Source organism: Sapajus apella, unplaced genomic scaffold (assembly GCF_009761245.1).
Source record: "Sapajus apella isolate SASKATOON/1434 unplaced genomic scaffold, GSC_monkey_1.0 scaffold42, whole genome shotgun sequence".
Lineage (NCBI taxonomy): Eukaryota > Metazoa > Chordata > Mammalia > Primates > Cebidae > Sapajus > Sapajus apella.
In genome coordinates, this window is record NW_022436982.1 from 5,836,505 (window position 1) to 5,861,162 (window position 24,658).

General features: G+C 37.6%; 1 protein-coding gene across 4 annotated transcripts in view; it reads left to right on the top strand.

Annotated features, from left to right (window-relative positions):
- The window catches only part of LINGO2 (leucine rich repeat and Ig domain containing 2), a 1,269,869-nt gene that overhangs the window by 930,469 nt on the left and 314,742 nt on the right, over positions 1–24,658 (top strand). For all 4 annotated transcript variants that reach the window (XM_032300226.1, XM_032300225.1, XM_032300227.1 and 1 more), the window contains one exon: positions 12,007–12,165. The gene's annotated coding sequence lies outside the window, so the exon portion shown is untranslated. The remainder of the gene's footprint in view (positions 1–12,006; positions 12,166–24,658) is intronic.

Below are 24,658 nucleotides of genomic sequence, written 5' to 3' on the forward strand. Positions count from 1 at the left end.
CTTTAAGAATGTTAAATATAGGCACCCAATTCTCTTCTGGCTTATAGCGTTTCAGCTGAGAGGCCCATGGTTAGCCTGATGGGGTTCCTTTTGTAGATTACCTACCCTTTCTTTCCAGCTGCCTTCAACATTTTTCTTTCATTTAGACCTTGGAAAATCTGACAATTATGTGTCTTAGGGATAATCTTCTTGTGTAGCATTTGAAACAACACTTCTCAATATATGCAATTCATGGAAGAATCATTTTCCCCCAAAATAAGCTATCTAAAACTCAAAGAGAAATAAATGTTTTACATTAAAAGTTGTAGAAAAATACTGACAAAAATCAAAAACGGACTTTGTTTGCAGAGCGTATAGCTTGCAGTGAACGCCAAGAATGAAGTACTCAGACAGTTCCAGCTGAGCAGGGCTAGAGGGTAGCTCTTCTAAGAGAGTCCGCCCCCAGCATCCATCTACCAAATATTTATTGAAAGGGCTTGTATTAACTACAAACATCCACTAGATGGTCATTTGAGGTGGGTTGCTGAGGCACCTGTGACCTTGGACACACTCAAACCGCATTCTCAGGAGGCTGTTTTCAGCGTTCCTCATCACACCACACACTCCACTTCCTGTGCTATTTTCAGGGTCAAGGAGTTTCATTCCCATGACAAACAACATACACACAGTGTGTCAGTATTTTTTCATGCCCCAACCTCAAATACCATGTATGTAAGCTTGAATATGTTGCCGTGTACTCCCTACATCTCCCCCTTCTTTAATTCTTAGAGCATGCTGGTCATGCAATGCAAAGTAAGCTTCTATGGCTCTTCTCTGGTCGTAGATGTGTCAGGTGGCAGCACAAAGCCACCTGCAAATGCCTAGCAAACAGATACAAAAATGAATCAGTATAGCGGCCATCAACCAAATGCGTATGTTTAACTTAGGCAACCAAGTTCGGGTTTAACATCAAAAGCCTTCTTACAATTGATGAAGGGTACTTGTTTGTAATTACTGCAACCATTCTTCAAGTTGTTTCTTTAATTCACACTCAAGAGTGGAAATTTGAGAAGACAAATGGTCATGATAAGTCCCCTGCAGATGTGCCTTTCTAAATAACTGCAAGGTGGAATTTCCTTCCCAGCTCTGGGTAAAATTAACAGGCAGCCACAATTCTGCATGCTGTTTTAAAGGCATGACATAGGTTATATTTAACTGTGTAACGTTTTGATGAGGTAAGCGTGTAGCATACCAACTACCGAAAGATATTTTAATAGTATAAAAGAATTGAGTCTGCTCTATATTAGGAATACCTTGCCCAAACAGAAGTATGTAAGGGTGTGTATGACAAATCAAGACTGTATCCGTAACATTATTCTGCCAGGAAAGGGTGTAAGTTCCCACCACTATTAATGTATTCACCATGTGAAAGAAACTGATCAAAAAAAAAAAAAGAAGTCCTAGTCTCCAAATTTGGGCATAAACAGGGCTTAAAGCTTGTTTCCCTTTTAGCTGTAATATTGGTTCTGAAAGCAAATACTCTGACCAGGTGATAGAATTATTGGAGGGACTCCGAAATACAATAGTCTGATTTGCAGACATAAGATAACCGTGGGGGTCCCAATCAAGTAAGGTGCCATTATCAAACAGAGGCCCTTGGCATGGTGCAGGTTGGCCCCTAACTTATATCACCAGTGCCTACTCGGACAATATATAGGAAGATCAGGCACTTGTGTAGCTTGATTAGAGACCTCAGTGAGGATAGTGGTAACAGCAGAAATAAAAGTCAAATTTATAAGCTTAGCATCACTTATGGGCTGATAGTAAAGATACTCCTGAGGAGTGAGAGTAACACACTTACCATGTGCTATTGTGGAAAAACAAAGAGGGGGATTACTAGACAATGAAATCAAGGAGTCATTAAGTTTAATCCACCTCAGATTTTCAGTTAAGGGGATAATACAGGGGCATCCATCGACCTCCTGTCCAAGAAGAATCATTAGATGACAAAGGTGGGTCAGCACCCCATCACATAACAACAGTAAAAACAGGGGGACTCAGAACATGACTACAATAAACATGTTCTTGAGCTGATCCCACTAGGCATAGGACAAGAATTATCAGACACCCCAACATCCATGCCTGTCTTACCTTCTCAGACATTTCCCCAATTACCACCAGAAACATAAGAAATCCATTCTCTGCAGTTGCGGGGGCTTCCGCAGTGGCAAGCCGGATAGTTGCTTGTTGATCCAATTTCTTTAGCTGTCCTCAGATAATGTCAGATGCCTTCCAGGTCATCACCATCTTTGTCGGTTGATTCTCCAATGACAAGTACTGTTCTCAAGAGAACCCCATATTCCCCCTTTTTTGTTTATTGAGATCTATTTTAAGAGTTTGACGAGCTTGTTTAATAATGGTCTAACTGTTTGAGTTACAGGGGATGCCAGTTTTATGTTGTATGTGCCAAAGTTGTAATGTACATGCAAATCAAGCACTAAGATAGCAAGGACCATTATTAGTTTTTATAGTTTGTGGAAGGCCTAAAGTTATAATAGATTTAAGCAAATGAGCAATTGCATCTTTAGTTTTTTCTCTGGTCTAGGGGATAGCGTGTATCAAGCTTGTATAAGTGTCCATGGTAACACGGAGAAATTTAAAGCATCCAAAGGGTGGATACTGAGTAACATCAGTTTGCCAGATAGCATTAGGCACCACACCTTGTGGGTTGGCACCAAACCCTAAGGGAAAAGGAGAGAGAATGCCGTTGGCTATTAGGACAAGTTTCACTAATCCTGAGAGCTTCAGCAAGTGTTAAATGAAACTTAACACTTGCATTCTGTGGGAATTCTGATGAAAAAAGGCATGATCAGCTTGAGCTCGCAAAAATGCAGAAGAATCTGCTTACCACATTTGTGGTTGTGCCAGAGCCTTAGCTCAAGCATTCCCTCTTACAAGGGACCAGATAACCTAGAATGAGAGCAAATATGTGTGACGTGAAGAGGGTGAAGAGGGTCACAGGAGAGCTCTTGTGCTGCAAGAAAGAAAGCTAGTAAAAATTCATTAGTAATGCCCTTCAAATATGCAAGATCTAAATGAGCAATACTATACACTGCATAAGCAGAATCACTAATTATATTTATGTCTTGGTGAGGAAAAGTTTGTAAGGCCAATATAGGGCACCTAACTCCGCCTGTTGCATAGTTTTAAAATGTTCCTGGATTTTGTGTTGCCAATTTTGCATGGCATCTTGCCACACTGTAGCTATCTTTTCCAGTTTTTCATGAACCATCTGTAAAGACAGTGGTGGCATGAAGCAAGGGCTCAGAGACAACAATAGACACAAATGTAACAGGCACAGTTTGTGAAAAGTTCAGGAGGTTAGAGGCTGGTAAATGAAAGCTGATATTACCAATAAAGTCAGCCGTTGCTATTTCCCAATCAAGATCACAAGCTAAGGGAGTATGAAATTGTTCCTTGCTTAATAGTAGGAAAAGAGTAGCAATGTCATATTCTGACAACTGGACGCAGTGCCCCTTAATGAGAAGAGAAGCTACTAAATCTGTGGTCTTCTGTATATGTTTAGAGGGATTATGAGACAGGTACATAGCACATAAAATACAGAAATAGCGAAAGATAAAGCCTACCTGTTAAATTAAGGCATGGAAAGGATGGATATTTTAAGTGATTTTTTTAAACCATATTTTGGCCTTTGAAAGTTATTAGAATGTGACTGCAAGTGGCCCGGATAATAAACCTGTACTGAGTTACTTAAGTGTGTAAAAAAAGAAAATAAAAGAAAAGAAAAAAAACCCCACAAATATTACTAAATGTCTGTAGGTTCTGGCCATTCTCCTGCATTAAAGAGCTTGGAAAAGTAGGGCTGTGGCTGGTTTCTTTTCACCTGCTCCAAGGCTCTTTAAGCAGCCTCTCTTTTTAATAGCCTGCCACCTGTTTCTACTCTTGGCCTGAGAGGAAGGAAGACCACAAGTGGCGGCAAGAGGCTAGAGAATGACCAGGTGGTAAAGTGCGTGTATATAAGCGCAGAGGCAGGAGGCGAGAGGGTAACAGGCTGGGAGAAGACCACTCCGCTGATCCTCCAGGTCACCTACGCCCAGAGCCAACCCTGTAAGGTAAGGTACTGAAAATATACTTTGCTTTGTATTGTTTTTACCACCCCCAAGCAGAGAGGCTCAGGGGAGGAGCAGACATGCAGCACCGGGTCTGCTTTGAAGTTTCCTGGCCAGAGTGCTTTTAAACATTTTATTAAAAAGCTAAACAAACATTTCTTACTGCTGCGTCTATCTTCTGAAGATGACAGCAGCTGGCAGAGCTTGTCCAGCTCAGCCTAGTTAGCATTTCACATATGGCTATGGGAGAGCACCCCTCAGTAGCGGGCTCCTCCCCCAGAGCTCTGTACTGTAGGCTGCTCCACACCCCTCTGCCCACCTTAGGCTAGTAAAGTTGGGGTGCGCATGGACTATTTCTTCACTCTTTCCCCAGGAGGCCAGGGAAGACAAGGAATTGCTTGTCAATTGAGACATGCAAGGGGCGGCAGGGAAGGGCAGAAATAGGAAAAGCAACAACCCAGCAAGCAGCGGGCCACTTTCTGAGCTCAGTTACTAAGGCCCGTGACCATGGTGAGCTGATTCTCAGGACCGGGCTGGGGCTGCCTGCAACCACCCGGGGACTCAGTCTGTGTCTCTTGGCCTTCCCTCCATCACCACAAACTGAGAAAGGGGAAACCTGCCCAGACTGCCAGTGACCAAATGGGCACTCGATGGCATCTTAGCAACTTTCGTACCCCAGGCCTCTGTGGGCAGCAAGAAATCTGCAGCTTTCTGGGATAAAACCCAGGAGGCAGCATGCAACTTTCCTTTATACTCCAGGGAAACATTAAAAAGACAAGGCCGGAAAGGCCGATGCTGGAAGTAGGAAGTAAGAACTGGCATATTATAAGGACAATCATAATCAGCCACTTTTCCTTCCCTCCTGGAGGCACCCCTCCAGCAGGGAAGTTTGTCAAGAAGCCATTACTGAGGACACATTTACCCCATCATATAGATGTTCATTCACCTGGGATCTTATCCAAGAACTGTCCCTTGGGCAGCCTCCAATCTTCTCCAGGAGGATGGGAGGTGCTGCTGCCTGAATGGGGCCAACAAACACAGGTCTCTTTAAGGGTGGAGGAAAGGAGGGCAATAGCTTTTCTATTGGGGGAGGAAAAGAGTCCAGTCCATCCTTAACCTCACTAGAAAAAGCCTCTTCCTTATTCCCCATAGAAGGGAATGAAGTGGGGAGAGAAATCTCTCCCTGTTCTGGTTTCTGCTTTTTCTTCTTAAAATCCCCTGAATTCCCTTCAGGTGGAGAAGTTGAGCAGTTTGACTCGCCGCATTCTGGTAGACAAAGTGGATACAATGCAGAGCGTACCAGGTGGTCAAAATAGTAACATTAGTAAAATGACCTTGCTCATATCCTCTTTTCAGGCAGTGACCTACCTGCTCCCATAACTCTAGATCTAAGTTTCCTTGATCAGGAAACCAAGGGCATTCCTCTCGAATTAAGAGCGTAAGCTTGTGTAGAGCTCCAGGCCCTACAGTGCACTGGATAGCCTTAAGTAGCTGTTGCACTGTTTTAAAAAATACTTTCTGCTGTTTGGTCATTTCTCGACCCGTGATAATCTAACCTCTGATATTTTACCCATGCATCCCGTCCTTCTGATGGGAGTCAGGACTGTCCCTTACCGGGATGCCCCAAAAATTGATGAGCTCTCCTCCTTCACACATAACTTCGAGGCGATCATGTCGGGGACACCACTTGCAGAGCTCATAAATAGTAGTGAATGCTGAGAAGGAAGTACTCAGACAATTCCAGCTGAATGGGGCTGGGGGTAGCTCTTCTGAGAGAGTCCACCCCAGCATCCATCCACCAAGTATTTATTGAAAGGGCTTGTATTAACTACAAACATCCAATGGATGGTCATTTGAGGTGGGTTGCTGAGGCACCTGTGACCTTGTAAACACTCAAACTGCATTCTCAGGAGGCAGTTTTCAGCATTCCTTATCACACCACACACTCCACTTCCTGTGCTGTTTTCAGGGTCAAGGAGTTTCATTCCCATGTACAAATAACATACACACAGTGTGTCTGTAATTTTTCATGCCCCGACCTCAAATGCCATGTACATAAGCTTGCATATACTGCCATGCACCCCCCACATTATTCTGGAAGAGTGGTTCTTAAACATGAGTGTGTCTAACTGTAATCTAGGCAAGCGTCATCTTCAGAATCTCCAGTCTCACTCTAGACATGGTGATTCATTAATTCTGGGACATTGCTCAGGGACCCATATTATTAATAACACTCTCATAATTTTGTTGAGCTAATTCAGAAGGTGTTTCTCCCCCACTAGAAAGGCCTTCCAAGGAGAAGTTATTGTGTGTGTGTTGTTGTTTAACCTGTCAGGGATCTTGCCAAAGGCAGTGGAATGTGACCCATACTGTATCTAGAAAGCAGTGGGTGGTGACCCCTTAAAAGTTACAAAGGATAATCTCAAACTGTTGGCCAGTGACCAAAACCAATGCAAACATATGTTCTTTCTGGCAAAACGGTGTTTGAAATGTTGTTTTTAATATCCTTAGGCTAAGCTGACTTTCTCCCACCCACCATTGGTGGCTCTTTAGGTCCTTTGCAAAATCAGCCACACTGTATTTATATTTAAGAGATACACACGTGACCCTGAGGCATTCCAGCTTATGTACTTTGATAATGTAAAAGATCTCTCTCTAAGTCATAGAAAACTCAGAGTATGTGAGGTATTTGGAAACTGCCTGATGATGATTATATTTTGTGAGTTCTAAGTAGACCAGGCCAAGCCAAGCCAATCAGGATCAATTTATGAACTATTTTCTACTCAAAGCTGACATGTTCTGACATGTTCGGTGTAGGTTGGGCTTCTACTCTTCTTCAATAATAAGCTGGTTTATTTCTCTATTCTCACTACTAGACGACTAGCAATACCTTGACAGGAACTAGGTGTCTTGTCTTGTCCTCTGAGCCTAGCATACTGCATAGAACTTAATACATGTTTAACTATTTGTTGAAATGAAGAAGGTGAAAAGCAAGGGAAAGAAGGATAGAAGGGAGGAAGGAAAAAAAGGAAGAAAGAAGAAAGTGGGCTGGGGGAAGGGGGAAAACAGGAAAGGAAGGAAAAAGGACAGAGGCAAGTTTTCAGCTGTGGAAAATGTGGGAATGTGACAAATTGATGCCTAATTTTAAGAAAATGAAAAGGATATGGCCTGTTTTAATTGGTAAAGTTTCTGGATAATTCAAAATTAGGCATCTTTGAGCAAAGACAAAAACATGGGGAATTGTGTTTGAGTATCAAGCACTGAGTTCTCCGTGATTGATAGCATTAGCTTAGATCTTGCTTTATGTAGCTTGAAGGGCTTCCTGCTGGGTTCTGAAATGAAAATAATATCAAATGAGTATTTTACAAGATTATTTCCAGCTTGTGATTAATAATAATGTAGTTACCCATGCAAAATGGTCATCAGCAAAACACCGATGTGCTATTCACACTTTAATCACAGGCTTTGTCACAGTCTATCAACACAGTCTCCTCTTTGTGTCTACATTTTGTTTTTTTCAATTAGAAAAATGCCTTGAGAGAGAGAAAGGTCATCTGTTACTTTCAAAATTAAATTCATTTAAAACTGTATTGCAAAATCCTGTTAATTTGTTTGTTGGTTTTGTTATCTTTATGAAATAAAACCTACCAGAAACATCATTCTTTTAATCAAGTGACTTGGAAATCTATAAGTTATTTGGACATCATGCTGAGTAAGCTGGGTAAGAAAGTGGTATATTGGAAAGACAGGAGCATTGTGGGTTTAAATGCTCATCCCGACCCTATTGAAATCTGAATGGCCTCTGATACGTCACTTAACTTCCCTGGGACTAAGTTTCTCATCTATAAATTGAGTGAATCTTTCAAATTCAATCTCTAGGAACTTATTAATTGACAGTACAGCACTATCAATTAACTGCATTGAAATCACAGCTCTATTTTTTCAAAGGTTCTGTCTCCTTGAGTCAGTAACTTAGACTTTTTGATTCTTCTTTTAATCACCATAAAGTAGGCATTATTATAATACAAATTTCCCACAGTTTGGGAGACAATTAAAAATAAAATACATATAAAATAGATAGCAACAACATTTACAAGTATTAGTGCTGGTTGTTGTTGACCGCTGCCTGCTGATAAATTATTTTTGACCTTTTCATCAGACTAAATTAATAAAAAGAATTTAGAAGCAATAATTTGTGAATAAAATATGACCAAACCTACCATTTCCCTAAAATTACTGACAGAAAACGCTAAATTTGGCATTTCTAAGGAAGAAAGCCTCTTAACTTTGATTATTGATGATCTACCTGTTTGTACATTCTTGATTATTATATTCTGTGTTAGTGTGGGAAAATGAGTGACAGATACAAAGCTCACAAAATGTATGAAAACCAAGCAATCATTTAACAAATGCACTGAACTCACTAAATGCTGAGTACTCTTCTAGTTCTGTTGGCCACCTAGAGGGCTGTGCAACTTGTCTCCATGGGGAAGATGAAGCGCATCACTGAGATAACGTATAAAAAGCAACATGTCAACAAGTGCAAATCAATAGCCTATAAAATGAGTGCCTAAGTGCTCAGGGGATCCTTTGCAAAGCTTTTTTCAAAGCAGTAAGATAAACTAAAAGAGTAGTCGTGATGTTCATAAGGAAAGACAAAGAATACCAAAATTCAATCACAGAGCATTGAGGGCCAGACCAACACACAGGAAAACAGAGTTTGTACACGTTAGAATTTCTTCCAAATTTTTTTCCAAATTTTATTTTGGTCTTGTCTTGTTTTAAATTAATGTACAACAGTGATTTATCAATCACTTCTGCATACCATGTCTCTATCTTGAACCTCTTTGCACATTGTCAAAAATTCATTTTAGAACATTTAAATCATTATTGAGGGATAATTTACATATAAGAAAATACATTCAGAATCCATTTTTAAAAGAGTAAGTTTCTCAAAAAATGATGAAAGCATTAAAGAAAATAGTTTGTTTTCATATTATACGTCCCAGTAATAGCAGAGTTTCAAAACATAAAATAATTAAATCCTTTGAAAATCATATTGATTGTAGTAAAAGACATCACTTACTATCTAACAGTATTTTAAATAATTGTCATTATCTTTTGTTTTCATTATATTTTCATTTAATAACGTTTGGAGAGAGATGAGTGAAAAATTATTTAAAGCATGCTTTTTCATAATGAAAATTGATGTTAGGATACAGTTTCAAACCAATGTCATGGAACTGGTACTTCTTATGGCCCCTCATAGACTTCTCTTCCAGGAGAATACATGCATTTAAATTTATATATCCTTTTAGAGAAAACAAATTGAATAATCATAAAAAAAATTGTGTAAAACAACTTGCACAAAAAAATAGGATCTCCCCCACCACCCCCCACAACACACACAAAAGTTTGTTATCTTGGATGTGATGCAGAGCACACAGGATTGTACGGCGATTCCTTAAACACAGTAGCTGCAAGGCAATGCTTGTGTTTGATGCTGTAGATGTTATTGTACTATCAAAACCTAATTGGTTGGATTGACTGGTTCATTTTTTAACTCGGCTACATGAGGTTATGGAAGAAGATGTAAGAGTTACACAAACCTATCACATGCAATAACAACCTCACAGGCATTAGCTATGTGAATTGATCCTTCTATATTGTAGATTTTCCCTCAGCCTATAGTGCTTCAGTCACTGACAAACTTCATGAATTTCCCTGCTCTGGTCGCACAGCAGGTTGTTTATAAAGTAAAGCTAATTATCTTGATTGGATGTAATGTTGCTGCCTTTCTTGGCTACAAGAAAATGTTAAATCAGAATAGAATAGGTAGTAATCTTTTCATGAAGAGAATATAAGTCTTCTTGCTTTGTACCTGCAGTACCAAATCCCATGCCTGGCACAACAGAGATACTCAAAATCTGTGAAATGAATAAGAGGGCTAATGAATAAATAAATGAACAAAGGTCAGTGAAAATCATCACTGCTGAAAAGAAAATACAAAACTTACTGCTTCTGAGGAGGGATCAATAGCATTATTTCTGTGAAATAAAGCCATTTTATAAAGCAAGTAGCTATACTGACTTATTTTCACTTTTAAAATATTAAGTGGCAGAACCAAAGTATGAGAAGTGGCACTAAGTCACAGATGAGTGCTTCCAAAGCAAGTAGCTTTCAAAAATTTCTCACTTCAAAGCCTGTTTGGAAGCTTAGAAATTATGGTTATAAACTCTTCCCTGTTGTCTGGTCCAGTAGTATATGGCTTCTTTTAATATCCTTCATGGCTGCCAAAGAACCAAAAAAGCTTTACTGCTCATGAAAACAGGTTTGTTTATAAGATAAGTGATACGATAATTTTCAGATGATCTTCAAAAAAAAATAGGAAGTAGAAAAGATTTTGGCATGAATAAAAACAATTTGCATCTGGAAGGTAATAGGTTAATAAGTATCTTGGATCGACAAATACAAAAATTTTAGACGTGTGTATGTTGAGTGGTTGTGGATACTTAAAGGTATCTAATAGCATCAGCATAACACTCCTGTTTTGAATTGCAATATGGTCATTTAGTGTCATATATACATCTCTTTGTTTAAGGAATTATTTTGAAGTGCTACATTCTAGTCCAAGGCATGTGTTCAACTTGAACCCTTTGTCATCTTAGTATTCTTGCTGAAACAGCATAATAGGATATCATACTGTTGTACCTTTTAACAAAGTCTCCGCACTGACTTCTGGGAATATGTAAACTAATCACAGGTGCATGAGGATTTATTATATCCTTGCTTGTTAAAATCAGTTTTTGCACCTGTGTCCATGAATCTTCAGAACATAGTTATTCACAAGTCTCCCTACAGACTTAGAATAACCTTTAAGCCTTTTCTGTGCTACTTAGAAAATAATAGTAATACATTTGTTTTTGTGTATGTGTTACTAAATACAGTTGTTATAGTTATAAAATAATCTAATAGTTTTAAAAGCTACCCTGGGAAGATCAATGAGCAATTCTGTTCATTAGTATCATCCTAATCTTCTATTGAAGAGTTACTTATGTGTCAGGTAACAGTCCAGTAAAGGTTACTGATTACACATAGGTTTTCTCTGTATGAATGAAAGTCAGGCATGCTAATTAAGTTTAAATGCCATATTTTACTCATGGATGTAAACAAGTGAATCATTAAATATGTGGTACATTGCCCCCAAATTAGCTGTCTAATGACTTTCTTGGGTCTGGTCATTTCTTTGTGTACCGACTCTGGCTATGATGTGTTTACACTGGTTACTGTCTTATAGCCTGTATGTTGACATCAGTAATGGTGGCTGCTGAATTTACAACACCTTACATATGTCCCTCAAAGTTGTTTCTCACAGATTATCATAGAGAGGTGACCCAGTATTTATATCAGGAATATTGACATTGGCTGGAGCTTCGGAAGTCACAAAGGAAATCGTCCTTGACCCACAGTCTTGTGGATTTTGCTCTAACTGCTAACAGGTTTTGCCCTGTTGCATCTCATTGCCCAGCTAGCCTCAGGGTTTTCTGGGTAAAGCCAGAAAAATACTCTGAGTATTCCAACTGGTCACCTACCCGAAGGAGAGGTTGTACATAATATAGCATGTGTAAGTTTTAATATCACTAACGTTCATTAATAACTGATGGCTTGAGTAGATTGATAACAGCATGAAGAGGAACATGCTCTTTGCAAAAACACCTCCTGTAGCACATAAACTTCAGTCTTCCAGTTTTAATGTGTATCAGAATCTTGAGAGGCATTTATAGCCCCTCACACACTCCTTTATGATTCCCTTATTGATTAAGTTGTGATGCTTCCTGGACCTAGGACACGGTTCACTATTTTTCAATTAAAATGGAGAAATATCTTGTTGTTGCAGGTTCGTTTCCAGCAGTTGGCTTGTGGGACTCTGAGAGATGCTGCTGCCCATGACATGTTGGAATTATCATGATCAACTACCCAGCTTGGATTTCACCCAGTGGCCAAGAGCTTTGTGTGGGAGACGGCAAGCGTTGGATTTTTAAAAAGAGTAAACCAGGTAAGGTTCAAGAAAGACATCTGATCATTTATCACTTGCTCTAAGGGCTTTAGTGTGCTGCCGAGGTATATGAATAACATATAGCTTTTCTATTTGTTTTCTAAGTCCACTGAGCAGGTTGTTAAAGAATGGGACTCCCTTGGATTTAGGAGAATGCATATAGTAATAATTGAGTCCCTTTACTCTCAAGAGGAGAAAGGAGCTATTTTAAGATACACATAATGCTGGCACATGAACACTATAAAGGCCACTACTATAAAGATTTCCTCTTTAATTATTCTCAACTCTAATGGCATAAACAGTTGTACTTCTGAAGGTACAGTAAAGAAAGTGATGGCGTTAAGCATTTATATTTTACACAATATGGAAGTATCATTTCATAACATATGGTCTTATAAATATGCTTCAAAGATACTCCAGTTTTCTGAAGATTATACCATTGTTCTGCCTTTTATTTCTTTGAATGTATTTATCATTCTAAGTCTATTCACCTGTTATTTAAGATGATGATACAGTGACATACTCTATTATTTTGGCTCTGAGGATTTAAAATATTGCACTCTTATTCAAGTACTCTTTTATCTACTTTTTCTATTACGTGCTGGAAACTATTCTCAACTGTTATCCATATTTTGGTCAGATCATCTTATTTTTAACTCTCTTCCTACCCTAAAACATAAATTAAATTTGTTATCAATAATTCTTCAGGCAATTACCTGAAGAAACTACAATCTGTTCTTGTCTTCTGACTCTAAGACCATCAAATCTTTCACAGTTTCTTTGAATTTTATGCATTGCAAAGTAAGATTTTCCTTAAGTTCAAGTATAGAAACAGAAGAAATCTACATAAAATCTCTTTATTTAGAAAGCAATGAATGGAGATTATTCTATGTTACTAATGCTTGAGCACTTTAAACTTTTGACAAATAGAGCTTTTGTGCTTTCTGAAAATAGAGTAAATGAAATTCAGTCAGTAAATTATAGCCTGACATAATTAAGTGGATATAAAGTCTTTTGAAGTGTTTAAAAACAATCTTTTAAAATTTAATAAACATAAACTTTCAATTCATTAATGACTTATTTGCATATATGATTTCATGAGAGTATATAACCCAAATAGCTACAAATTTAAAAATTTTTTGAAATAGCGTAGATTACCAATCTCATGGCAGAAATGTTTATTTGATGAACTGAGCTGGTGAATAATTTTTTTTGTCCTGTTGAGTGGCAAAGTGTTACTCACATTTAGAGGAGTTCTGACAGTCTGTAAATAAGAGACATCAAAACGTGGGATACATTAGAAGAAAGCTCAACCTGTAATTCTATGCTTCATAGCATTAGCATCTAACCTATAATTGTAGCAAAAATACTTTGAGATAGACTTCCACAGTCTTAAACTTTTAAGTCTTAGAGTTAATCCTAATTATTTTTATTTCCATATTTACAACAAAATTGGATTACATGTCAAAACCTCAGAGTTAGAAAGAAAAACTTTTTAAAAGTTAGATAAAATTAAGTCTGTTTTGAAGGTGAATAATCATAAGGTAATGCAGGTAGTAATTATCTTGTTGCAAAAGCTCTTCTGTTTGTGAGATATGCACTTTCTTTAGAATACTTTATCTTTGTGAACTGTATAATTCATTAGTACAGAGAAAGTGGACAAATAATTTTGATCCAAGTATTATACCACAAAACGTCTCTTCACATAGCCCTTCAAAATGAATTCTGCTGATCAGGATGTACAGGGATAGCCCATTCTACTTTTCTGTATACAAACATACAATTTAGAAGTGTCCTCTGGAATATAAAAGATTTGACAGTGAATTAACATGTTTTCTCAGTTAAAGATGAATTGTTTTAAAGTGAACATAATTTTATGTTATGGTTTTATAGTTTATGTTAGTTAGAAATTTATTTGTGTTCTCTGTTGTATGAATGGCAGTTACATTATTTTATGGTGATGTATGTTAGCTTCTCCGTAAAGTAAAAAGGGTGTCAAGGTGTCCTAATTCTGTTTCTCAGAAGGTTTTAACAAAGCTATAAATATTTGTACTGTTCCTAAGCTTAGAAGCAATTTTTCTTTCTTAAATCATTTTTAAAGTAAAGATTTGCCAAGCGTAGGATTATATTACTCTCTGCTCATACAAAGAAACAATACTAAGCGATAAAGACAGGCTATAAAAAATGAGATCTCTGAAAGCATTTCTGATAATAGTATGCCCCATATAATGGGCTATGCCTTCCCCAAGGCGATTCATGAAAAGCATTTAAATAGCACCTGTGTATTTAATACATCCCTTGCTCTGTGCAGAGACCAATGGGCATTCTCACATGTGCAACTCTTCACATTCTTAGATCTTCTGTAATAAAATCTTGAGAATTTAGTGAGGCAGCTGATTCCCTCATGAAAAATCTCATGTGAATCTTAAATACTTCCTGGCTGCAGATTTATTTGACCTTTAAACACGTTTTGAAAGCCTAACACATGCAAAACAGCATGTGGCCAGAAACAAATTAGCAACCATCACTGCCCTGTCCTCAAGTAGTTCACACCTACCACCCCACCCCACCCCCCCAAAAAAAAAACAAAACAAGGAAAAACCATACACACAAGCCATATGAACAGACACATGAACAGCTCGTTTCAGGACAAATGAATTGAGAGCTTTAATAACATGTTCCAAGCAAAATTATCCAGAAATTAAGAAGAAGACTGTTAAAACTGAGGAATATTAAAAAGTGTGAAGCTTAAGAGGCATTTCAGCTGCACTGCAACCAAGTGGGGGGAGTTTTAATTGATGGAAAACTGGTATGAATGTATTTGAGGCTCAGAGTACAGTCTGACAAAGTCACCATGATGTAAAAATAAATGTCATGTTCGAGGAGTGGAAAGCATGAAACTGGGATATAGGGAGAGATGCAAGAAGTGACTGGACATATAGGTAGTGGCTAGACTGTGGTGCTTTTGCATGCACAGCTGTGGTGGTGTTAAATATGAAAATGAAGCCATTTATATATTTTTTAAATTATTCTGGCAGAGGTGGGTTGGAGGCAGGGAAGGTAAGTACAGAAAGAAATGATAAACTGAGAGTGCTCAGCTCCATGAGTGCAGAAATGTGTGATTTATAGCCTATTGTATCTCTCGTGGTGCCTGGAATACTTGTCCTTCACGGATTCTGTTACTCTCTGTTAAATGCTGACTACATAAACATCTTCCAGTGAAAATCAGTATATTTCTACATTTGCAACTTTTTCCTTTATAAAACTGACTTAAAAACCCTTCATATAAAGGATGAAAAGAGTTTATGTGTTTTTTTATCACAGTAGTGCACATATGCACATGAGTACACACACTCTCTCTCTCTCTCTCTCTCTCTCTCTCTCTCTCTCTCTCTCTCTCTCTGTCTCTCTCTCTCTCTCAGTGTATGCTTGAAATTAAACCTCAGATCCTGCGTCTGAAATTTATGCTTCAATTAAGATGGGGGCAGCTGCTACCCTACTTTATTTCCCTTTTGAGACTTTTTTCTCTCTGGATCTATCCTTCCCTTCATCATTTTATCATCACATCAATCACTATATTTCCTCCTCAGGAACACGGCATGCATCACAGGCACATTTTTATGGCTAGAAAGCAAACCTCGCCTACTTGCCGCATACTGCTTACATAAACCTAATTAAGTAATTCTGCTGAGTGTATCATGTCCTTTTCATCGCAGTGCACGTGTGGTCAAAATAATAGGGGGCACTTTAAGGAGAGAGAAAATAACTTGAGAAAGGAGCCTAAAGAAGACACAAAACAAAAAAGTGAACGTCAATTTAGCTTTTTTTTTTTTTTGATACAATCCTCTAATGAGCAGGGGCACATTAACATCTCTGATAAAGGAATCTCCTAACTCACAGCATCGTTTTCGTTTCAGTTATTTTACTGAAAATTACCGTTGTTTTACAAATCCTTAGTAGTACATCGGAGTCAGTATATTTTGTGTGATTGAGTGAGGTATTTTCAGAGAAATTCTCTTACCCTCTGAAAATAATCCAAGAACTTCTTTCTAAATGTGCAGACTTGGGGAAATGTGATATTATTCACTAAAATGTAATATGCTTGAAGTCAAGACCTTTGTCTTTCTTTCTTAAGACTTAACCCCAGAGGCCCATACAAAGTCATATCTGGTAACTGACTGACAGAATGAATATCAAAACTTGTACTGACATTGCAGTTCTATATATATTTTTTAAAAATTAAGTTCAGGAGCACCAGTGCAGGTTCCTTACACAGGTAAACTTGTGTCATGGGGGATGTTCAGATTATTTCATCACCCAGGTGTAAGGCCTAGTACCAGTAGGTGGTTTTTCCCGATTCTCTCGCTCCTCTCACCCCCCCTCACACTCTGAAAGGTCCCATTGTGTGTTGTTCCCCTCTATGTGACCATGCGTTCTCATCATTGAGCTCCTACTTATAAGCGAGAACATGAGGTGTTTGGTTTTCTGTTCCTATGTTAGTTTGCTAAGGATAATGGGCTCCAGCTTCATCCATGTCCCTGCAAAGAACATGATCTCATTGTTTTTTTATGGCTGCGTAGTATTCCATGGTGTATATGTACCACATTTTCTTTATTCAGCCTATCATTGATGGACATTTAGGTTGATTCCATGTCTTTGCTATTGGGAATCGTGCTACAAGGATCATATGTGTGCATGTGTCTTTATAATAGAATGATTTATATTTGTTTGAGCATTATACCCAATGGTGAGATTTCTGGGTTGAATGGTATTTCTGTCTTAAGGTCTTTGAGGAATTTCCACACTGTCTCCTGCAATGGCTAAACTAATTTAAACCTCCATCAATAGTGTATAAGTATTCTTTTTTCTCCACAACCTTGCTAGCATCTGTAATATTTTTGACTTAATAGTAGCCATTCTGACTGGTCACAGTTCTGTGTTTTTAACAGAAGGAGTCATATCTCTCTCTTGTTGGTGGGACCAGTTGGTAAATAGTACATTCTGTCCATTGTCAGATAAGGCTACTTTATCCTTTCATGATTAACTGAACTGCCATTATTTAGTGATAGATATTTTTAAATCACCAAGTGCCATATAATAGTACCCCTTTAATACATAATAGTATAGAGGATTCAATCTAAAATAAAGGGACAAGAAAAAGCATTTATTAGTTATCTTGTTGCCTTTATGGATCAAGTATGGTCTCTTCCACAAACTTTGAATTTAATAAGGTCTCTATATTATGAAGGTCTCATATACTTGTGAGAAAGAAGTAGGGTTTGCCATTTTCTGTAGATGTACTACTGGATAGAATTTATTAGAATGCTGCCATCCAAGCAAGCTATCCTTTTCTTCTTTGAGGAGGCAATCTATAATAAATTGTGATTGACCTATAAACAATCAAGTTTATAGATATTATTGACTTTAAGTAAGGCCTGAGTTTGAATCATATCCCTGACACAAATTCATGATCTTGGGCTATGTATCCTTTCAGAGTTTTGATTTTTCAATCAGTAATCTGAAAATACTAATAGTGACCCAATGGGACAATTGTAAGAATTAAATGAGATCATTGATATCCAATACTCAGCCAAGAATCTGATACATTATAAATAAGTTACTGTGATGATGATGATGATGATGATGTGAATTCTATATATATATATAGTAGGTCTACCTAGAAGTTCATTTGTTTAAAGCCAAATGTCACAGTATTTTGACCTTGTTCTCCAGAAACAAATGAGATAACTCAAGACCAGTGCTTAGCAGAATGCCTGACACTCCATAAACACTTATTGTGGTAGCAGTTACTATTATTCACTTTTATAAACATTTTTCTTCTTCAGGCTCTTTAAAGATATCTTGGTCTAATCCATTTCTATCAACAACTTCCATCTGACAATAATGGCAATTCTATGATTTATGGTCAGGGTTTTTACTCTGAGGTAATGCCTTCCTTAATAATCTAATATAGTTCATATTATACTCAGATTGGTGCCTTGAGATAAATAGCATTTCCTTTACATCTATAGATTACCAGAATAGTTTTCCTATCAAATTATGGTTTTTTGGATCATAAAACACATTAAAAGCAACTAAATGAAATGTTAACATACATTTTTACAGTAGCAAACAGATCATCCTTCTCTGTTGACATAATTCTCTAATTTGGAAATACTACCTTGAAGTACACTCATAGAAACTGTCTTTGGGAATTCCTGACATTATTCTAGTAGTATCTATAATTATGCCTTCAACCTTTTTTTAATTACATGTATTTTATTTAAAAGGCTGTCATTAATTTCAAAATGAAAAGTTAGAGTTAAAACTGTATTTAACATGATAAAATACTTAAGAAATAACTGCCAGCATTCATCTACAACATGCCATCTGAAACCATATTAGGAGAAGAAACAGGATAAACAAGGCAATCCCAAGAGTTTCTGGCTAATGCTTTGTAAACTATTGGTTTTGGGGGTATCCAGTCTTCTCAGTGAATGCAGAATCTAAATCACAAGCTTAGGTGTAAGGGAAGAGAGTGTAGACGGAAAACTACAGTGGGAGGAAGTGAATTGACCCAACATCAGCAAAGTGGGCATCTGCAACAGAGGAGGACTGGAAAGTCGCTCATCTTTTCCCCTCAGTGAGGTGCAGAGGAAGCCGATCGTGGAAGGGAAAGAGATTCAGGGATGCACTGTGGTTTGGAAAGCAGCACTGATACAATGGACTATGGACTTGACTGAAAGCCAAGCAGAGTCGTGACAGGGGCTAACAATTTGACAAAATATATGCAGGGATTTGAACTGAGCGGTTAGGAAGTCCCTCAGTGAGCAAATGGAACATTTCATTATAAAGGATTTAGTCATTCTAAGGATAAGGTTTAGCATGTTACTAACATACTGCTGAAGACAATCTTTATAAAGTCTCTTCTGCAGAAATAGGTAAGGAAAAGTAACCAGTATCTGAATGCATGACGTGTCTTTCTATTAAATGTAACATGACAAGAGCAAGAAAATAATAACTACCCTAAATTAAATAGTAGGCTCAATACATGTCCTTTATACAAAGGTATGTATGCTCTGAAATGTAGACATGGTTATAAACATATTCAAGATGAAGAAGCTGAGACGTAGAAAGGAATGTGGTTTACCAGGCTTACACAGCTAATACATATGGGAGTGAGTTTTTCTCCCAAGATGTACACTTTATAAAATCTAACTTTTCCATTATATTAATCTGGTTTTTATTTTCTAAAATAAATCAATATGCCATTATATATGTACTCTTTGCTCTACTATAAAATACGTTTCTATGATATTGTGTAATTTACTTTTTGTTTTGTTTATTTTGCTTTTCCATGAATTTGAAAGCAGCTTTAGACTTAAAATCCTTTGGCTAGCTGTGGTGGCTCATGCCTGTAATTCCAACACTTTGGGAGGCTGAAGCGGGTGGATCATCTGAGGTTGGGAGTTCACGACCAGCCTGATCAACATGGACAAACTTAGTCTTAACTAAAAATACACAAAATTAGCCAGGAGTGGTGGTGCATGCCTGTAATCCCAGCTAGTCAGGATGCTGAGGTAGGAGAATCACTTGAACCCAGGAGGTGGAGGTTGCGCTGAGCTGAGATGGTGCCATTGCACTCCTGCCTGGGCAACAAGAGTGAAACTCCATCTCAAACAAAAAAAACAGAAAGACTTAAAATCCATAGTATTTTTTTTTTTATAGAAGCCCCATTACTAATAGTGCTATTATAGGCCTGATTCTAAACAAGTGTTTGCTGATGATAACATCAACAATCATCTGGTTTTCCTTTTCATCAAAAAACGAAACACTTATGGACACACTTCATATATGTGGCATAACTTCACACTTCATATTCTTAGCATAACTTTGTATGTAAATGCATATACCCATGACTTATTGAGTAACTATATAAAGAGCCAATTTAAAAGTTATTTGAATAGTACTTCATTGTTCATCTAAATTGGATTTTTTTCCTGTAAGTACCAGAGTGATCGAATGGATTCTTTTCTAACGTGTGCTGTGGACCGCTGGTCTGGAGGTATATGTTCCATCTACAAAGGGCTTTCTAGCCAAATACATTTTGCAGGTGTGTTAATTTGGGATAAGTACTGTTCCTGAGCATGGACTCCAGGAGTTTAGGTTTGTCTGCCACATGGACTCACTCCTTTCTTGAATAATTAGAGGATTGTTGGTAATAAAAGGAAAGTGGTATTAAGTTATTTTTTATCCCAGCTCACAATTGTGGTGTTAAGAACATAAGCCTTGACCAAATATATTCTTATTCCCTCTTCTCCCTCTGCATTCTTTCTTTCTTCTTTCCTCTCTTCCTCCCTCTTTTCTTCCTCCCCAAAGTCCTTATTCTCTTTCCTCTCTGCTCTCTCCTACCTATGAACATGCTAACATTTTCTTCTTGGGATGTCCCTGTGTATAAACCTAAACAGACCATCACATCCAGTAGTATGTCTTCTTCAAAGATGATGTCGTCATCAATGAACTTATACTTGTATTTGTTTCCTTCCTTTTTTTTTTTTTATTAAAGCAAATTCTGTATCTGACTCTCTTCAGAAACAGAGAAAATTCCTGCTAATGACCAGAGAGACATTGTAGTTTTAAGGCAACGTCAATAGATTGAAATCCTTTTACTGAAGAATTAGCTTTTACAGTACAATCTCACTTTGACACCTCTGGTAGTACAATTTGAGACATTCAAAATGCAGCCTAATTGTTGAGCCAAAGCCAGTCAGTGTCGGGCTGCATCACTGACATCATCAAGAGGATTTTACTGAGGTGAGAGTCTTTTTTCGCATGGGCACGGGGCCGCATGAAACTGTTTCAGTTTCTGTCGGCTTTAATTCCAGATATATTAAAGACAATATCTACTCTTAAATATTAGCATTACCAGGGCTGGGTGCTGGGGTTCACACCTATGATCCCAGAACTTTGGGAGGCTGAGGCTGGCAGATCACAAGGTCAGGAGATTGAGACCATCCTGGCAAACAAGGGGAAACCCCCTATCTTAAAAACACAAAAAATTAGCCGGGTGTGGTGACACATGCCTGTAGTCCAAGCTACTTGGGAGGCTGAGGCAGGAGAATCGCTTGAACCTGTGAGGCAGAGATTGCAGCGAGCTGAGATCATGCCACTGCACTCAGGCTGAGTGACAGAATGAGACTCCATCTCAAAAAAAAATGTTTATGATGCCAATGACAAGCAAAGCCAACATGTGACATTATGCATAGGAGAAAAAAAAAGCACTGTACATGTCAGGAGCTTGGGTAGATAAGAATTACAGCAATTTAAAGAAAAAAGAGGTCATAGTGGACTGAAAGCTTCATGGAATCTATGAGGAAGGTGAAGTCAGAATCTGGCCTCAAAAAAAGGGTGAGAATACAGAAGAGCAGGGAAGATGAGGTAGGACATTTTGGCCAAACAATATGAGAGCAGAGGTTCAGGAGAAAAACCGTATGTCTTGTTCAGGGGAAAGTAAATACATTCTTTGATTGCATGGAAGCAAGAACAAGTACAGAAAGATGTAACTGGGAGGAAGATTGTGGAACGCCTTGAAATTTCAGGGTAAAATTGCTGAATCTGAATTCTGAATCTTTTCAATGGAAAGCCACTGAAATGTTTGGTTATGAGAAAAATAAATGGAACACCGCATTTAAGGAAACCTAAACTAGACAAATCTAGGTTTTGTAACTTACTCATTTTAATCATGTATTCAGTAAATGTGTCAATAGGGATTGAGTAAGACATAAGATTTGAGATAAAGGTCTGAATGAAGTGGGGAACTAATAAGGAATTAAGAGCCATCCAGAAAAGAAGTTTCAAGAGCCAAATTTGGGAGGGCAGTAGCAAGAGTTGGGTAAAAGCTATGGGTTTCAACATTGCATCTGTTTATTGAATGGAAATATTTGTACATCACAGGAGCCGTGGAGCTCTTCTGGAAAAACCACCTTGAAGTTATAATCTATTTCAGTCTGCTTGATGTTAGCCAGTAAGCCAAAACACGGACTCTTCACTCTTCACCACAGATAGCATAGCAATTCATTAAGTGTGACTGTATTGCAGTTGTTACTATGGGAAATTATGTTCTCAGATAGACTCCATGATAGAGCTGAAGAAACTCTCAAGCCCTTCCTTGCTGCTATTGCTGCTATTACACCTGAAGCTCAAGCATCAACACCTGAGCAGTCCACGTGGACTTAGATTATCCATTAGTAGTAGCACTGATACACTACATCATTTATTTGGAAATGAAAATGCACTAAGTTCCATTGTTGGTCTTTAGAATGATATCTTGGAAATTGTGATAGCATTTTGCAAGATATCATTATTAACTTGGAGGAAATCCGCAATTAACTTGGAGGAAAGTGAAATATCACATACCTTCACAAACTTGCCCTACCATCATCCAAAGTCTCTCCACCTGGGAATCTTCTCTCTTTCTTTCTCTTGTCATATCTTACCATCACTACATGCTTTTTGTTTCTGAAGTATCCTTTTCAATCTGTTTTCTTCTCTCCAGCTCCAAAGTGACACCTATAGTTTGGGTCCAATACTTTCCTGCCTGCATTAATGCAATCATATTTTTTCTTTTAAAAAATGTTTTCCTGCAGTGTTCTTCTCATAAGTCTCCATGACTTCAATTTTTTCTTCCACCCACTTAAAACCCATATGGAAAGCAAATCTCAACATATCATCACTAAACCCTTAGGGATAAAGCACTTATGTCTTAATGTACCATGGGAAATTCTTCATCAAACTTCTTTCTCTCAAGACTCACGCCTCCTATGCCCGTGCCTTGCCTGTTGCCTCATTGTTATTCCACAATATTTGTCTTTTCCTGCCCTGTACACCTGGCTTATATCTGTCCTTCCTGGCCCCTTGCACGTGCTTCTGCTACATCTGTTCATCTCACTTGAATGTGAGTCCTCTAAGGGGGACCAGGTCTAATTCATCTTTGTGTTCCCAGAACATTTGATTCTCACAGAGCTGGCATGTGTACATGAACATAGGCATTTTCTTTTCAATTATATCAAGAGTAAATCACGTAATTCTTTGTCAATTTTGATAACTGGAAATCAAACCCTACTTCTCTCTTTGCCTTTATTTAGCCAAAATGCCATTACAGGATGGGAGGAAAGAACAATGAGTTCTAGAAAATGAAGAAAAATGCTGTGGGCTGCAAATATGACGTAAATTATCAGGATTAAAAACAAAAATTCTATCTTCAGCACTGGAAATATTGCAGATGGTATTCAAATGTGATCAAAAATGTGACTTCATAAAAATAATAGTATTTATATGAGCAAAGTAGATTGAAAATTATTTAAAAGTTTTAAAAGTTTAAATATCTTTTCATGATTCTATGTTACTGGAATTTAGCTAGGCTGTAAAATCAGTAAATGTTTTCCACTGCTCTACATGGATTAAACATAATCAGTATCACATATATACCATCTGTGTCTAGGCCTATAATCTAAGTCCTAAAGAAAATTGAAAACTAATGTCTTATTATGTTAGATATACTTGTAAATAAGTTTTTCCTACTTTTGCAACTGAAGGAGGAAAGTATAATAGATGGTATTACAATGCTAAAAGAAAAATCCTGTGTAATAATTAAGGGGAAAGTGAGTAGTACATTCTGTCAGTTACTGGGAGTTACAGTACAAATATTGAAAATGATATATATTTTTATGAATATACAAGAACTAAAAGTAAAAACTTCATATAAATTTTTAGAGCTGGTTACTAGCAAATCTGAAGCACTGAAAGAGGCATCAAATAATTTCCTAGCCAAGAATTCCAGCTGGAGAGTTTCTGAAACCCATACTTACTAGAAATCTCGTACCCTATTCCTGAACATCCCCAGGGCATAGCTGATGCAAAATTGATTATCAACTCTGATTTCATATGAGCCAAAAGAGTACAGTTATTATAGCACAGTACAAGGTCTAAGATAACTTATGTTACTTTTTATTTGAAAAATATTTTCTCCTGGCATGAACTTGCAGCAGAATGAAAATATACTTAACTAGCAGACAGGGCAGTATTTTCTCCATCTGATCTTTCATCAAATGGAATTCTTAAACCAGAACCTTCTGAAATACATGATTTGGAGACCTTCCAAAAAGAAAAACTGTCCTGAAAGAGACGGTAAACTACGGTTTGATCTCTTCTGTTGTAAATTCTGCACATCATTCCCTCATTATCATTTTCTCAATCTTGTGAGATATATCCCATAACTCAATTCTAGTCAATATGATGCCTTTAATACTGAAAGATTTGTATCTTGGAAATAACTTCGCTATTTTAAACTTTGGTCTCTAATGAATCAGAATGTAATTGCATTTAGTATCTTTCTACTTGCCAAGTCTAATCCAATTCCACCCAGGTGAGTCTGCGTCTGGCCTCTACACCTGGCATGCTTTATGAGATTTAATCAGGGGCATGATATAAGAAA